Source organism: Thamnophis elegans, chromosome 1, assembly GCF_009769535.1.
Source record: "Thamnophis elegans isolate rThaEle1 chromosome 1, rThaEle1.pri, whole genome shotgun sequence".
Lineage (NCBI taxonomy): Eukaryota > Metazoa > Chordata > Lepidosauria > Squamata > Colubridae > Thamnophis > Thamnophis elegans.
The window spans coordinates 21,188,697-21,201,189 of NC_045541.1; positions in this window are offsets into that span (position 1 = coordinate 21,188,697).

The following is a 12,493-nucleotide window of genomic DNA, read 5'->3' on the forward strand; positions in this document are numbered from 1 at the left end:
AGGGGACAATAATGGGGGATGGGCTAATGCCACTTGCTGAACAGAATTTCTGATGAATAAGAATTGTTGATCTTTAAAAGTCAATCTGTAGTCAGTCCATTCACTGGAAACATACTTGTTCTGACCCAGGCTTCCTTAAAAAGCATGAAGCAGAGTCTTGGTCCCGGCAAAACCTCTTTTATTTACACGACTGTGAATTCCTTTCATTCACAGTCAGGAAGCCTTGGCAAACAGACTTTCAGAGGAATATTTATCAACACAAACCTTATCTCGCTTAGAGAGCTGCCAGATAACTAGTTTCCAAATGCACTTTGGACAGAGTCTCTTATAGTCATAAACAGAACTTTCCACTCTTGAAACAACCGAAAGAACAAATTGTTTTCTGCAAAAACCCACTCCCCATTCACTCCTTTTTTGTTTCCTCTGGAAGGGGCCAATCACCTCCAAGGTGTGTGTTTACTCCAGTGCTGGGATTCAAATAATTTAACAACCGGTTCTCTGCCCTAATGACCAGCTGGGTAGGTGGGGCTCAGTGGTCATGTGACTGGGTGGGCATGGCCAACTCAACGTCACTCACGTTGATGGGCACTTCACCTTAGCTGTTACAATGTACTAAGGTTTCTGTAAGCAGGGCAATAAAGATTAGGTTAGAAACAACGCCAGAATGTTTCCTTCCTGCCTTCCTTACAGGATTAGCCCTGTGAAGTGGAAAAAAACAAAATGAGATTTCTTCCAACAACTCTTTCCCCGAGCTGCTTAGAAAGTTAACAACCGGTTCTCTCGAATAGGTGCGAACTGGCTGAATCCCACCACTGGTTTACTCACAAGTCTACCCTGGTTTCTTAGTTGTTCTTGTCTTCTGACAGCTCTCCTCATGGGTACACTGGGAACAGTCTCCAGCTGTTCCTCTGCCGCATTGCTGTCTAGCTCCCCCTCTGTCTCCAACACAGAGTCCTTGTCTGAGCTTTCCTCAGCCCCCGGGACTGGCCTCTGTTCCTCCCCAACTTCCTCACTGTCTGACTCTGCTGTCAGCTTCGCTGGCCACCGGCGGGCCACAACTTGGTAATGTGTAAGAAGCCGTGGAACCTTCTGGCAAACAAAGGTCTTACAACTTTAAATGTGACAAGATATGGGACTTTATGGGATTTTATTGTACTTCTTTATTTTTTAAAAAAGATTGCCCTTCAAAACTGTTTGCAGCGAGTGGCTTACAGCCCTCTGTTTTGTCATGAAGAAACAAATCATGCTTGCTCTGTGACATCTCATGTTCCAGATCAAGTTTCACGTGTTGAAATATTTTATCCTTAAATATGTCTGTAGTCAGACCAGACTCTGTGAAGAAAATAGATCTTTCTGCTCATGGAAAAGACAAAATCCAGAAAAGTAGAGGAGAAGGACGATTTCCCCAGAGCAGATTTTCAGAGGTTAAAAGAGGCAGTGGGGAAAGGGGGAGTGAAACCATCTGCGTGCTTCTGAAAGGAAGATGGTGACACTAGTACAAAGTTCTCCACTCCCACCCTTTCATTTTTGCATAGTTCAAATAAAGCACTGAGGAGAAGAAGGACATATTGCTTTCTTCCAATGCCCACCTGCTTCTGTTGTGTGAGTTTTATCATTTACAATCTTCTACTGTTTTGTAGGTTTTATTCAATAAGCTTTATTTAGTCGGGATCACTGACCAGTAATAAAGAATTTTTGACTTTTGTATAAATAGCATTTGCTGGATGTTATTTTGTCATGTGAATCCACCAGAGGTGGGTTCCTACCAGTTCACACCAGTTCGGTAGAACTGGTTCGTCAAATCTACCGAATCGGTTAGAAGAGGTTCCACCAGCGGACCCGGAAAGCAGGCCACAACTACAGAAGACGTTCCAAAAATTTTTGAAACCGACCATTCACATACACACACACACACACACACACACACACACACAGAGAGAGAGAGAGAGAGAGAGACACAGAGAGAGAGAAAGAGAAAGAAAGGAAGAAAGGAAGAAAGAAAAAAAGAAAAAAAGAAGAGAGAGAGAGAGAGAGAGAGAGAGAGAGAACACATGGCCGGCAAGCCACTCCCACCAGGTCACATGGCCGGCAAGCCACTCCCACAAAGGAGGCCACACCCACAGAGTAGTTTCAAAAATTTTTTGAAACCCACCACTGGAACCCACTGTTGAGAGTAATTTATTAGATATAGATTTACCCCTGAAGTTTCTAACAGTTAGTCCCATATTTTCTACTGTATGCTTTTGTCCCCCTCCCCATTGACACTTTTTATTGAGATTTCTCGGTATTGTCCAGCCATTGCATGCTGCACAAGTCTGGGGAGTGTAGCCGAACAAAAAGCCACCAAGTAGAAATCAGTAGGGAAGTATGATTCTTGACAGATACCAACAGTGACTACTTTTGGTACCAGTCTGGTGGGGATCAGATGACTTTCAAATGACTCCCAGCAATTGGAAGTGAGGTGGGTGGGGATTAGTGATATTTTCATATCCATGTAATAGCAAAAATGAGCTAGTGTGGCATGTACTGTACATATCTTGTGCATGGATGTATGAATGTGGTTTCAATACCCCCTACGTACCAAAAGGGATCATCAGCATTCAGTTTCTAAAAATGCAATTGTCAAGATTTAAACCTGCCCGTGAGCCTCACCATCTGCCCTGAAAACTTCCTGTTCAGTCCAAGAGGATGGGGACAATCTGAATTGCCCAGGGGTGATATTTTTAAAAATGACTTCATGCTTTCTCAAACCTCAGCCCTGTTATTCAAAAACAGATTCTGTGAAGGATTGGTTATGAGCCTGGAAATGTGTTAAGTCCTGATGGTAGCGTTTATTGGTGATCCGTACATTAGGAAATTGAACTTCCTTTTTCTGACTGTAGAAAATGAGAGCTACACTTTAATTTTCCCAGAGATACATCAAGAGGAGAAATTGGAAGATATAGCCTGAGTTACTGGAGCAAAAAAAGAACCTTGGAAAAGTCTAGCATAAATTATTGTATACTATATAATAATTATACAGTATGTAATATAATATATTATATTGTACTATAATTGGTCTTCCAAAGAGTTTTGCATCATGTTGCCAACATGAATTAAATGGATACTCTTGTGCTTAACATCAATATTTTTTTAAATATAATTATCTGTTATAGTCTAAAAGATATAGAACAAGGATCTCCTACAGTTACAGATTTGGCTGCAATCCTCTAGTTTTAAAGTTGGATTCACAATTTAAAGTTTTGGAAGTACAGTGAAGGAGAGAAAAATGTCTCACTCACCAAGTTAACTACATGGGTGTAGCTACGGGTGGCTAATGAAGACTTTCTCCCATAAGGTGACACCAAATCAATGAGTGAATATTATACTGTGGAGGAATGCAACTTAATCCAACTTCATGATGAAACAGTTGTTTCCCGGCTTGTGATGGGGTAAACACCTGCAGAGTTTAAAGTTGTATGAATGTGATAAATCCAGAAAATTTGTACTAGAGAGAGTTTTGCTTCTCAGTCATGACTGATTTTCAAAGGTGAAATGAACTGCAAAAGGTTTTTTTACTTTGTTTTAGGTTTGTCTGTTTAGTATTTTCTGTAGAAACTTAACATGGATAATTTAGTATATCTGTAACGAAGCGAAATAATGTGTTGTATGATTACTTTGTAATCTTTTTATCCTTTACCTCCTTAAAGCAAGACATAAAAGGAAACCTCATATTTTCATAATACGTAACTATACAATGAGGAGTAAGATAAAATGTAATTTGTCAATAAACAGTTATTTTGCTTGCTGTGAGTTTGATTTTTCTCTTCATTTATATTGCACAGCATCAAGAACTGTGGTATATACATGGAAGTGGTAGCTTTGAGGTCTGACATTACTTCCTCAATTTAGTGTGAGCTTCAAAACATAAAAGTACAGATTTTTATAATGAGAAAAAATCATAGATTAGTAAAACTGATTCACAAAGAAATCAAATATAATTTGAAAGGACATGCAGTCAATTGAAAAAGCTATCTTTCTCTCTTGTTAGGAAGACTAATCCATAGAACATACAGTACTATTTGTATCTTAAAAGTTTGGAATGTTAAACTAGTATTGTTTTTAAGCTCTGAATGGATTAATCAATTTTTTTCTCCAAACCTAATGATCAGTATGTAATAACCTAATATTAGTATTTATTCTTACCATATCCTTTTGTTTGGATAGCAGATACAACTGGAACCTAATTTTTCAAGCTATAATGCTATGGCCCCAAGCTGATTTTTCAGGTTTTATAGGATACTAGCCAATAACCTGGCATTGCCAGATATTTATTTATAGGGGGGAAATGTCCGGATCAAACATAATTTCTAATGTTGGATTTTCCCCCTTACTAGAGGGACCCCCCTTGTGGAGTACCATGGCAACTCCACTGCACTGCACAGTAGAAGCCATTTTACAGCAGTACAATAGAAGCCATTTTAAGGCACAACAGGCTGTATCTTAACAGAACACACACCCTGAGGGATGTTAGGGGTGTCTTATCCCCACAGTATTTGTTTCCAGAGAGTAAGTCATCTGTGTACCAAGTTTGGTTGAAATTGTTCAAGGCGTTCCAGAGTTATGCTGGAACATACACACACAGAGCTGTTTGTTTGTTTGTTTATTAGATAGATAGATAGATAGATAGATAGATAGATAGATAGATAGATAGATAGATAGATGATAGATAGATAGATAGATAGATAGATAGATAGATAGATAGATAGATATAGATACAGTATCAAAGAGATGCTCTCTAATAATGAAGAATATCCCACCTCAGATGCCTTTGTTTTGTTCCCCCTAAGGTGATACAATACAGCAGGTCCTTGACTTACAAGAGTTCATTTAGTGTCTGTTCAAAATTAAAATGGCGCTGTAAAAATGAATTATGACAGTTTTTCACATGACTAATGCAGCATTCCCATGATCCAAATTCAGCATGGTCACATGATCCAAATTCAGATGTTTGGCAAATGGTTCGTATTTATGATGGCCACAGTATCCTGAGATCATGTGATCTCCTTTTGTGACCTTCTGACAAGCAAAGCCACTTAACAAAAGCTTTTTTCTAACTTAACAACCACAGTGATTCACTTAACATCTGTGGTAAGTTCCTAAAATGGGGCAAAATTCACTTAACAAATGTTTCGCTTAACAACAGAATTTGGGACTCAGTTGTGGTCATAAGCTGATAATCATTTCTTCAGTGGTGGATCTTCACTTTTGGGAAAAGAAAGTGATCTTAATGTGTCATAAAGACACCCTGAGACTAAAAGTCTGCGTAGACCAAAGTCTTCCCAATTTCAGCCCAATAGCTGGAGCTCATCTAAAATATATTAATTTCTTTGTAGCTGAAGGAAAATGGCTTTACAATGGTTAAAAAACAAACAAAACAGGAATGGTAACAAATACCACATCATCCTCATTTGTGTCTCGAATATCCATTGCTGTCAAAACAGTGGAGATATTATAGACGCTGAAGGCCTGAGGGCCCCATCAGAAAAGATCTGATTGTCCTTACCTATTAATTATAAAGTCATTTTACTGTGGAAAATACACTTTTGACTAGCTCTTCTTCATTCATCCAGTTCCAGAAATGTGCTACAGCTGACCCTGAACACCCCTGCATTTCTATATGTCCTGCGTCATTGACAGTTGTCACCCATACTCCACAGTCTGATGCTTGGTCAGCAGCTAATTATAGTAGCTGCCATATTTCCAAGCTGGCATGGCATAAAGCTGTTGCAAAATTGGGCCTGGTTGGTGAATGCTAATACAGGACCAAGCAAAAATGAGGATGGCTAGTGAGATAGGGTTGGTGTAAAAAGCTCAAGGGGATGTGGTGGCTCAAGGGGACATGTGGCTAAGATGTTGAGCTTGTTGATCAGAAAGATCGGCAGTTCAGCGGTTCGAATCCCAGCACTGCGTAATGGAATGAGTTCCCGTTACTTATCCCAGCTTCTGCCAACAAAGCATGTAAAAATGCAAGTAGAAAAAATAGGAACCATCTTTGGTGGGAAGGTAACAGCACTCCGTGCATCTTTGGCATTTAATCATGCCAGCCACCTGACCACAAAGATGTCTTCAGACAGCGCTGGCTCTTCGGCTTTGAAACGGAGATGAGGACTGCCCCCTAGAGTCAGGAACAACTAGCACATGTGTGCAAGGGGAACCTTCATCTTTACCTTTAAAAAGACAAAAAACAAACGACAAAGGATCTTCTGCTCTTCAGTTCTTCATTACTAGTTCTCTGTTGGATTGTGCAGCACAGTCAGCATTAATTATGCAAAACTGAGTAAACTTCTTCGAACTGGAGGAAAATTCCCATGGGCTGGACTGAACTCTCAGGCCATTCATTGTTTACTATGTTGATAAATGAAGAGGCAAACAGGATTTAAGAGACAGATACAGGTAGTCCGAGCCTTACAGCAGTTCCTTCAAAGTGATCATTCAAAGTTATAATGACATTGAAAAGAGTGACCTATGACCATTTTTCGCACTTACAACCATTCAAGTATCCCCATGGTCATGTGATCAAAATTATGGCGCTTGGCAACTGACTCATATTTATGATCGTTGCCGCGCCCGGGGTCATATTTATGATGGTCACCTTTTGTGGCCTTCTGACAAGGAAAGCCAATGGGGAAGCCAGATTCACTTAACAACTGTGTCCGTAACGAAACAGCTGCAGTGATTCATTTAACAATTGTGGTAAAAAAAGTCATAAAATGAGGCAAAATTCACAAAAAGTGTCTCACTTAGCAACAGAAATTTTGGGTTCAATGTGGTTGTAAGTGAAAGTGAAAAGTAATACTGTGCTACTCAGGAAGAACAAGAAGATGTAGATGAAGAAGGGAAAATTTGAGGCTCCTAGCTTTATATCTCCATCCCACAGAGCCTTGGATGTGGCCCCAAAGCTGTTCCCTAATAAAATAATCATGAACGTGGGTCGGGGTGGGCTTCAAATGTTTCAGCAACAGGTTCTCTGCCCAGTTGCTTAATGGGCATGGACATGGCCTTGTCAGCCTCCAGCACCATGGGGGGGGGCATTCCCGGCCTTCTAGAGCTTCCGGGAGGCCCGTTTCCCCCTCCCTGAGCCTCCACGCATCCAAATGGGCCGCGTGGAGACTCCTGGGAGAGGAGGGGTGGTTGGGGCCAGCCAGAGGTGAGATTTGAAGGTTCTCCAAACTGGCTGTAATGTTAGCTACATGTTCTCCTGAACCTGGGTGAACCCATAGCAGCCCATCCCTGACGTGGGTAGAAGAAAGACAATAATGGTGACAACACCGAAATGATAACTGCAATCTTTCATGAGTGGTCAAGGACTACGTTCTTTAAAATGTTCATTGTTACATGGACAGGGACAAAATAAAACAAAAAAACATTAGAAGGCAAATTAGAAAACAAATATAAATGAAGAGTTCCAATTTCTACAAGGTTAAAATGCATTTAAAAATGTTTGTTTTTCATTTATAACCTATCTTTCTAGCAATATGGCACTCAAGACAGCTAAATTGTTCTCTGGTGCGGGATACATTTTTGGACAATTGGGGGTGGGGAAGAATCCCATTGTTTGAAATATTAATCCCTTAATATATCTGTAGATTATTTGACAAGTAACTGACCCATCAGCTTTTGACAGCAATGTTAGCAATCTGAAATTCAGGAGCAAATCTTATTATCAAATATAATGATACTATACACTTTTGGAAGCACATTAGGAAATTTGTACGTAAACTAAATCTCTATGGGTGAACATAAGGCCAGCTTTGGTTAGAGGCATTAAGGGAGAGATGAAATAAATGATGAGCAGGATCCAGTATGGCTACTGCAGCTGTCAGAGCAGTAGCAAATGCATGCAAAATAAAAATATAGCAATAATGAATTTGTATGAGGAAGGAAGGAAGGAAGGAAGGAAGGAAGAAGGAAGGAAGGAGAAGCTGATTTCTGTTGCTGAGAAACTATAGAAGATTTCCTTCTGCAGCCAAATCTACTCTAAAGGTAATGGCATTCATTGGGTAAGTTAAAGGTCTTGAAGTTGCCTATCAGCAAACATTGGGCAGAAGGCTGAGCATGCACACCTGCGCACAGTCCTCCCCACCATAGGTAGATGTATTGTGTTGAAATAATACAGGTAGTCATTGACCTATAACAGTTTGCTTAGTGACCATTCAAAGCTACAAAGGCACTGGAAAAAGGGACTTATGGCCATTTTTCACACTTATGACCGTTGCAGTGTCCCCATGGTAAAGTCACGTGATTAAAATTAAGATGCTTGGGAACTGACCAGGGTGGATTCCTGCCAGTTCTCTTCTATAGAAGAGGTTCTACAAATCTACAGTGCCCTTTAGAAACCGGTTCCAGCTCCTCCCCCCGCCCGTCCGCACATCATCAAGATGAAGAGCGAGAGGAGGAATTCTGGGAGTTGAAGTCCACAAGTCTTAAAGCTGTCAAGTTTGAACACCCCTGGGGTTTCTTTTCTAAAGTGTTAGGGGTGCAAGGGTCTTGTAACTTGACAGCTTTAAGACTTGCATGCTTCAAATGCCAGAGTACCTGAGCCAAACATTTTGTTTGCTAAGCAAGAGTGTTGTTAAGTGAGTTTCACCACATTTTACAAGTTGACCACGCCCACCTAGTCACATGGCTGGCAAGCCACTCCCACAAAGCAGACCACACCTACAGAAGAGGTTCTAAAAAATTGAAACCCTCCATTGGAACTGACTTACCTTTATGACAGCTGCAGCATCCCCGGGTCATGTGATCACCTTTTGTGAACTTCTGACAAGCAAAGTCAATGGGGAAGCCAGATTCACTTAACAACAATCTTACTCTTTTAACAACTGCAACAATTCACGAAAACCATGGCAAGAAAGGGTGTAAAATGGGACAAAATTCACTCAATAAATGTCTCCCTTAGCAAGAAAAATTTGGGGCTCAATTGTGGCCATAAGTTGAGGACTAACATATATTAAGAATTTGGACTATATTATACCAAGTATAAATGTATATCTATATCTATATCTATATCTATATCTATATCTATATCTATATCTATATCTATATCTATATCTATATCTATATCTATATCTATATCTATATCTATATCTATATCTATATCTATACTCGAATCTACATCTACATCTACATCTACATCATCTACATCTACATCTCTATTTATCTATGTATCTATTTATCTATTTATCTATTTATCTATTTATCTATTATCTATTTATCTATTTATCTATTTATCTATTTATCTATTTATCTATTTATCTAGTTATCTATTTATCTATTTATCTATTTATCTATTTATCTATTTATCTATCTATCTCTATTTCTATCTCTATCTATCTATACCTATATTTCTATCTATCTATCTATCTATCTATCTATCTATCTATCTATCTATCTATCTATCTATCATCTATCATCTATCTATCTATCTATCTATCTATCTATCTATCATCTATCATCTATCATCTATCATCTATCATCTATCATCTATCATCTATCATCTATCATCTATCATCTATCATCTATCTATCTATCTATCTATCTATCTATCTATCTATCTCAGTGCAGGCAAATCTATGCAAACAATAGAAGCGTGGAAATAAAGCCTGGCCATCTTCCTTCCTGCATGCACTTATGGCCCAACCTGAGAAAGAGGTTTAGTGTCCAAACGCATACTTTTTGGAGCAACAGTTTATTAGCTTTAGGCCTTCCTTTAAGAAAAAACTTCTGAAGGCAAGCTGCTCGTTGGTTGATTGCTCTCACTGTTACAAAATTTATCCTGATTTCCAGGTTGAATCTCTCCTTGTTCAGTTTTAGCATCCATTCCACCCCCTCCTCTCTGTGGCAGCCCCTCAAATATGGAAGACTGCTATCATGTCTCCCCTGGGTCCTTCACTTCACTAGACTAGCCATGCCTAGTACCTGCAACCATTCATCGTATGTTTTAGCCTCCACTCCTCTAATCATCTTGGTTGCGCTTCTCTGCATTCTTTCTAGAGTCTCAACATCTTTTTTACAGTGTGGTGACCAAAACTGGATGCAGTACTCTAGGTGTGGTCTTAGTCAGTAGCGGGATTCATTTTTTTTTACTACCAGTTCTGTGGGCGTGGCTTGGTGGGTGTGATGGGGTTTGGTGGCTTGGTGGCAGTAGTGGGATTCAAAATTTTTACTACCAATTGTGTGGGTGTGGCTTGGTGGGCGTGGCTGAGTGGGCGTAGCTTGGTGAGTGTGGCTTGGTGGGTGTGGCTTGGTGGCAGTGGTGGGATTCAAAATTTTTATTACCAATTGTGTGGGTGTGGCTTGGTGGGCATGGCTGGGTGGGCGTAGCTTGGTGGGTGTGATGTGGCTTGGTGGGTGTGGCTTGGTGGCAGTGGTGGGATTCAAAATTTTTACTACCAATTGTGGCTTGGTGGGCGTGGCTGGATGGGCGTGGCAGGGGAAGGTTATTGCAAAATCCCCATTCCTCCCAATCAGCTGGGATTCAGGAGGCAGAAAATAGATGGGGGCAGGGCCAATCAGAGATGGTATTTAATGGTTCTCTGAACTACTCAAAATTTCCACTACCAGTTCTCCAGAACTGGTCAGAACCTGCTGAATATCCCCTCTGGTCTTAGTAAGGCTTTATAGTGTGGCATTAATACCTCCCTTAATCTTGATTGTATCCCTCTGTTAATCAAATTAAAGGTGTTTAAATGTAAGAAATGAGAATATAAGATTTCTAGATGCAGTGGCATTATGATACCACTGAAATGTCTTTGCTCAATAATTTTTGCAATAGTGAGGATCAACTGCACGGGATCCACGGGTGGGGGCGCTTCCCATTTGTGCCACTTTTGATGCTAGGCTGGTGGGTTTTATTCAGCAACGAGAAGAGTGAGTTGAATAGGTCTTTTTCCATGCTCTTCCACGGGTTTCAAATTCATATCTTTGCCTTTGCTTTGATACTCTTTGAAGGAGGGATCTGGTTATATAGCCTGTTCCTTTTCCGCAGCCAGTACCATAATGAGTTAAAATGTTTAGGTTAAGCTCAGCCTGAGATTATGAGTGTCACTTCAGATTATTCAACCAATACAAAATCATCTGTTCAGATTTAGACTACAGTTTTGTCAAGTCATTGCTACGATATAGTGGCCATTAAACAAGCACAAGGACCTCACTTGGATGAAACCGTATATCCAGCCACAATAACAGAGGCCAGATGGCATGAACAAGAGTATTGGGCAATGGCATTTGATAGCAGTTTCTTTCCCACCCTGCGACTGTTTGAGTGGCAGTAACAGAGTTGACTGTATGGTGATTACGGATGGATTTTTCTGGGTTAGGGGTTGACCTCTCTATCTATATCGCCCTATTCTTTTATTCTAGTGAAGGATTATACTCAAGGCCTGAATTGCTTAGGAGCACCTGGTACAATGATTGTCTCCCGTCCCAACTAGAGTTGCTGAACAGGCCGGTTGCTCCCTCTTCAGCATGGCCAAAATTAGATGTGTCAATCAGACGAACAGGTGGTCCTATTGCTCCAAGTGGACCCTGCCCCACCCCCCCCTCTTCTCCCAAGGCTTTCCTTTCCGAAAGCCAATGGGAAGTGATGCTGAAATGACACAGGCAGACCTGTCAGCAGATCAGGAGTATAAAAAGCTAAACCACCATCTTTGCCCCTTTGAGCAGTCGTGCATTCCCAGCCTCGCCTCGGGTGTAGGGATTGCAAAGAAAACAAAAACACCGTTTCGACTGTGTAGTTTGTTTTTAAGGGCTAGAGGCTCAACCATTCTCATGTTGGGATTGTTTAACATCATCCTCTGGATAAGGACGTCGCTCCAGAAACATCAGTTTGGGCTTAGCCCGCTTCACTTAGGCACTCTTGTGAAATCAGGTTAGTAGCATGCTTGCAAGAATTGAGTGATCTCTCTTAGTCAAGAAAGCTCTGGGGCACTTTAATTGTTTTAGATACAGCCCTATTTGCAGGGTGGCATGCATTGGGGTGGGATGGGCAGGCTGGGGTGGGATGGGGGTGGTGGTGGAAGATGGAGTAAAAGTCTGTAGCTCTTTGTAGATTTATTTTGGGGGAATGCACTTTTCCCATGAATGAAATGATGCCTGTTGTTTGTGAACTCTTAGGACTTTGCAGCTGGTGGTGATCATTTCTTAAAATGCGCTTAAAGAGTTATTTCAAACGTTGGGTTAACTTTTAATCCTTCCAAAAGAGTGTTGAAGGTTATGTTACTTGCAGATAAACCTAGACGTTCCCAGAATAGCTCTGATAAAGCCACATCGCCGAGGCTAGGCACCGATGACTTTTTAAGGGAATCAGCTGCTGCCATATCCATTACATCGCAGCTCTGGACCACTTGCCTCCTGTCACTCAAACCTGGGATGGTTATTTTGGGACTATGACATTTCAGAGGCATACCTTTGAAATGCTAGTAATACAAAAGCCGTATAAGATCACAATTGA